We start from the raw sequence: 6,000 nt of genomic DNA, 5'->3' as shown, positions 1-6,000 counted from the left end.
CTTGGTTTAGGACAAGGTGTGTAACATCTAGCTCAAGAGCTAAAGTGGAAATCTGATGAGGGCTTTTACAAAAAAAATAGTCTTGCTCTTAAGAAAGCTGCAAGAAGATGTGGGCTCTCTCTGCTTTCTCAGCTCACCATCTTATCTGTATGTGATACCTGTAAACATTGCAGGCATCTTTTGACCAGAGAATGGAACCAACATTGACTACAGCAGTTTGTAGAGATGGAAAAAAAACTAAAACCTTGATCTCGATAGCCACTTTTTTTCCCCAATATTTTTTTGGCAAAAGTGCCTTTATATCTCTGTTAGCTTCTTACCTTGAATAAACCGGCATTAAATAAATGACCTCTGCCTCTGGACTTCCTGAAATATATGAGATCACAATCCCTATAGTACAAGTCAGTTTTAGTTGGGCTTGCTATTTCTTTCAGCTAAAAAAAAAAAAAAAAATTCTCATTAAGACCATACTTTTCTAACACATAAATGCATATGGACAATGACTGGTAAAAAAAGACAAACACATATATAGGAAATAGTATAATTCATTAAAAATTGTTTTAAAATATCTTTATATTGTTATATCATTTTTCAAAGGAAAAGAGAAAAAATTACATAATCACCCTAAATATGGATGAAAATGTTCAATTAATGGCTCAATATTTCTGTTTTACTTGTGAACATGGTATATGGAATAAGCACCTAGTCCATGTGTTCTCTGGCTGACTGTTCAGAAGATATTAAATAAGTAAGTTAGTAAGTAAGTAAATAAATAAATAAGTAAGTAAATAAACAGTTGAACTTAGCTAAAGAAAAGTCACTTGGGACAAAAAACTAAATATCAGGAATTCTATCTTCCTGTATTATGTATGGTAAAATCCAAAATTACTCTTAAAGATAAGCACAGAATGTCTAGAAAAGGGAAAAACGGAAAAGGTAGAATTGGAGCTTTTTGAGTCAATTCACAGGTAACCCCACCTTGTATCCTTTACAGTTATAATCTATGCCCTATCTCTGGCTTGACTTGTGAATCTGCATTGGAGAATTTGTTCTTCTCTCACTTTCTCTCTTTCCAGGTATTGGGCAGCCTTGAGTCAAATATTACTCTTCAAGTGGCCACAATTTCTTCTTTCACTTCGATACAGCAGAACCTGTACTAGTGTACAATCACTGACCTGTGGGTCAAGAATCCAGGCATAGCTTAGCTGCCTCCTCTTCTCAGGTTCTCACAAAGCTGCTATCAAAGTGTTGGCTGGGCCACATTTTTTTCTGGATCCTGGGACCTCTTCTAAGATGAGGTAGATGTTCCCAGAATTCAGTCCCCTGTGGTTGTAAGACTGAGGCACAATTTTCTTGCTGATTGTTAGCCAGGTATCCACTCTTAGCTCCTGGAGGCTGCCCTTAGTTCCTTGCCAAATAGCTTTCTCACAGCATGGCATCTTATTTCTTCAAAGCCAGTAGAAGAGTCTTGTGCTGCAGTCTGCTAAAGCAGTCTTACATAACATAATGCTGTCATGGGAATGAATATCTCCTTTACCTTTGCCATATTAAGAGCAAGTTCCAGGTCTAGCTGTGTTCAAAGAGAAGGGGTTATGCAGGTGTGACCTACATGAGGGTTATATTAAGGTATATCTGCCTGAGACCCTACACTCCTGGTGCTCCTTGCCTACCCCCTACACTGCTACACATAGCGGTGAGTGATAGCAATGAGTGCCAGGTGGTGTCAAGAGCACTTGGAGTCAGATAAGCCTGAACTCAAATTCTAGTTCTCCTATCACTTGAGTTCCTCATTTGTAAAATGTAAAATCTTTTAGGTTCAGTTTTTCTCAGGATGTATAAAAATTAAACTAGGTAATATAGAAGAAAAAAATGTTGGTATAGTCCTTGACACTTAGTAAGAAGTCAAACTGGATTTAAAGTAAAACTATATAATTTTTGCATGCATCCTTTAACTAAAGAGTTCTTTAAAAAATAAACAGGTATTTTGAGAGGCTCCTGGGTAGCTCAGTCAGTTAAGCTTCCGAGTCTTGATTTCAGCTTAGGTCATGATCTTAGGGGCATGGGATGGAGCCCTGCATTAGGCTCCTCATTCAGTGGGGAGTCTGCTGGAGATTCTCTATATTCCCCTCCCTCTACCCCTCCCCTGGTTTGTGCTCTCTCTCTCTTTCTCTTTCAAATAAATAAATAAATCTCTTTTTTAAAATATATTTTATTTATTTATTCATGAGAGACACAGAGAAAGGCAGACACAGGCAGAGGGAGGAGAAGCAACCTCCATGCAAGGAGCCTGATGTGGGACTTGATCCTGGGAATCCCGGATCACACCCTGGACCAAAAGCAGATGCTCAACCACTGAGCCACCCACGTGTCCCAGTAAATAAATCTTTAAAAAATAAACACACCTGAACATACCACTTCGTTCTTTAGAAGCCCTTGAAAGCTTCTCACTGCTTTTAGTAGGAATTCTTACCATGGCTCATTAGATTCTGCATGATAAGGTCATTGCTGACCGTGTCATTTGCCACACTCTTGCCCTGCTCTGTGCTTTCTTTCAGTCTCTTACAGGCCACTTTTCTCACCTTTCCCGTTGCAGGAGCTCATTGCCTTCCCTAGTACTCTTCTTGGCCCTTTAACTTGCATGGCTGTATTTATATTTTCAACAGCTCTAATATATAAGTATTATTAATCTCTGTTTACAGAGAGACCAGGAGAAGTTGAGTTGTTTGCCTAAGAACACACACAGAGTAACAGAGGATTTGAATCCAGGGCTGTCTGATTCTAAAGTCCATCCTCTTTTCTGCTCAGATTGCTACTCTAAGTATGGGCCCTAAATTCATTTGTCTTCTCTTTAAGAGGAAATATCTGGTGAAATATCTGGCTAATATTGAGAGCAATATGAGTGAGTTGTAACATTTAGAATCTATGGGTTTAACTTGCCTCCTCTATCTCCAGTTAGCCTACAGGTACTTGCCCCAGTGGAAATGAATTAAATCAGTCTGGACTAAATAAAGCTATCACCTAAAATCTAATTATGACTTTTAAAATGTTCTTTAATAAAAATTTGCTATGGAGATACGATTTTTTTCAAAGATTTACATAATCTTTTCCTATGTAAGTGGGAGAGGAAGGGTAATGAGGATATTGATATTCCTTCAAAAAATTAAATCAGATAATGGATATAAATCATTCGGAATAGTGCCTGGCACATAGAGGTTGCTTAATAAATTGCATTAATTATCTTATCCATTCAAAGAAGTTCCTTTCTATCCATTCTGGTGATATAATAGTGGCAACCCTTTAAATGTATTTTATATACTTTGGAGTCAGAGTAACTGGGCTCAAAATCTGGCTTCTTTATTCATTACCTGTGTGGCTGTAGGCAAGTTAGTTAAACCCTCTGTGCCCTACTTTCCTTGTCTCTAGTGACAGGATAATAGTAGTACCTGCTTCACAGAGTTGCAATGAGGATTAAATGAGTTACTTTGAGAGAATATTTCCAATAGGGTTGGATGTTGTATAAGCATTTTATAAATAAAACAAATAAAATATTTATTGGCAACCAATTATGGAGAAAGACAGTGTGATAAAAAAACATGGAGACAGCTTTCAACCAGATTGTGTTCAAATGCTTAAAGAGTTTAGAATCTTGTTGGAGGAAATGATGCACACAGGAAAATTATTACAGGAAAAAGTATAAAGAGCTGTGTTCCAGATAAGTAAGGAGTATGCTTATGTTGCTTAAAGTTCATGAAGAAAATTTTACATGTTATCTCATTTAATTTTCCTGATATTTCTGAGAGTCATATATATTGCTATAATTATTTTATGAAGCAAATAAGTTTGGAAGATGGCAGATGCTAAAACATTAAAGACTGTTAGTAGCTGAACTGCATTTGGACCTCTGATTTCAAATTACAATTCATTCATTCATTCGTTCATTCATTTATTCATTCATTAATTTACCTATCCACTCCTTTTTATAAGGTGTCCAAGTTATTTTTATCAACATCCCCCCTTCACCCTTCTGAGCAACCTTGGCTAAAATGCAATAGAAATACTAAGACAGGAGAGCATGTTCCAGCTATAGAAAAGGACGAACAGTCTAAGACCACCTGAGAGAGCTGAAAGGTAAACACCTGTGAGCATCGCCCCCCAGGTCCTCTGGATGTGAATAAACACATCCAACTACATAAAGATGCTAGAGGCACCTACAAGAAATGTGGCCCAGGTGTGATAACCTCTCTCTAGAACTTATCCAGAACACTCCTATTTTCTCTCATGTATTTCAATGTAATTATTATTACTATGATTGTTATCATAAAGTCATAAAGGGCATTATATTAAAAGGAAATGGGGAATTCTGAAAGAAAAGAAAAATAATTGTTGACATTGTTAAATGCACTTCCCTACTTTTTCTATACATATTTTAAACAAATAAATATGCTACCAAAATACTGTGCTTCACCTGTGTGAAGATTATTATATCATGAACATGTCTTCATGTCAAGCCATAATACATATCCAGCAATACATTTATGGTTGTGCCATAGTCTGTTGAATGGAAAATGTATATAACAAATTATCCATGGATGAACTTCTTTTTTTTTAAGATTTTATTTATTTATTCATGAGAGAGACACAGAGAGAGACAGAGACATAGGCAGAGGGAGAAGCAGGCTTTCTGCATGGAGCCTGATGTGGGACTTGATCCTGGAATCCGCGATCACACCCTGAGCCTAAGGCAGACGCTCAACCACTCAGCCACCTAGGCATCCCTCCATGGATGAACTTCTTATTGGTTCTCAATCTTATTGATTCTCCTGTTTGGGTCTGTCCTCCATCCCTCCCTCTCTTCCTCTCTTCCTTCCTTCCTCCTCTCTCTTCCACAGATACTGATTGATTGGCTTTTCAGTGCCAAACTCATAGATAGATGAATGAGAAATCCTTCAAGCTCAGTAGGCTAAAAAGCACAAGGGCCCCAGAACTGACACATGATCTGAATTGCAACCTGACTCACACTTAATACCTTGTGAAACAAAGCTTACATTTCTCCTTCTCTTGGCTGACACATAACTTTGGACAAACTTGTCTTTGACATTCCACTCCAAAATAGGGACTTCTAGCTTACTGTCCAACCCCACTGGCAAATACTTCCTAGTGGTCCCTCCAAACCCCCCTCATTCTTTCCTCCTGCTTTTTTCCCTTCATTTTCTTACATAGTTTTTCCTTATTTACTTCCTTTCTCTCATTCTGCACAGACATGATTTAAATATAACAATTTTTATTTTCCAAGAGGGAATCTCTGGCTTCCACCAAAATTTATTTTTTAAAAGAGTCTATAGCTAGTTGAACTCTATATCTGGTCCTCTGAATAAAGCACTTTAAACTTTTGAATCTGCATGGTGTTTTCATCCAAAACACATGGTTTATCAAAACCTTAAAGTGACCATATGCCTTCTACTTTACAACTTTCCCTTTTCTACTAATAAGAGACCTTGGTTTCATCCAGCATATCAGCCTGATGTAACAAATATGCTAAACAACATAGTGATGATCCGAACTATGCTAGAATATATATAGATTCCTGTATATCCCAAAACATTAAACTGCACAATTTGGGATGCATATGCCAGGGATTTCATTCTGTTGTGCAGCAGTAAAAAAAACCTGTATAACTTTGTCAAGATTGGAACTAAAAACAAAGGAAAGACTGACAGTATCACTACCATTTCAGATTTTGCACACAACATTTTACTTTCTGCAACCTACAGACCACTTAGTTTTCCTTGAGCCTCTAAACCTTATCTTATTTCTCTAAATTGCCAGTACACTTTCCCCTTTCATATGTACACAAGAGAGAAAGGAGAGAGGAAGGAAGAAGGAAGGGAAAGAAGGAAGAAAGGAGGGAAGGAGGGAGGGGAGGGAGGGAAGGAGGTGAGGGAAGGAAGGAGGAAGGAAGGAAGGAAGGAAGGAAGGAAGGAAGGAAGGAAGGAAGGAAGG

At 37.6% G+C, this 6,000-nt stretch overlaps 1 long non-coding RNA gene across 1 annotated transcript in view; it reads right to left on the bottom strand.

The window, feature by feature from the left end:
- Window positions 1-320: 320 nt before the first annotated feature.
- The window catches only part of LOC119864966, a 70,198-nt gene continuing 64,518 nt past the window's right edge, over window positions 321-6,000 (bottom strand). Inside the window, exon 4 of the long non-coding RNA XR_005375607.1 lies at window positions 321-434. This is a non-coding gene — a long non-coding RNA (uncharacterized LOC119864966). The remainder of the gene's footprint in view (window positions 435-6,000) is intronic.

Source organism: Canis lupus, chromosome 21 (assembly GCF_011100685.1).
Source record: "Canis lupus familiaris isolate Mischka breed German Shepherd chromosome 21, alternate assembly UU_Cfam_GSD_1.0, whole genome shotgun sequence".
Classification (NCBI taxonomy): domain Eukaryota; kingdom Metazoa; phylum Chordata; class Mammalia; order Carnivora; family Canidae; genus Canis; species Canis lupus.
This window is presented reverse-complemented; position numbering and strand designations above follow the sequence as displayed.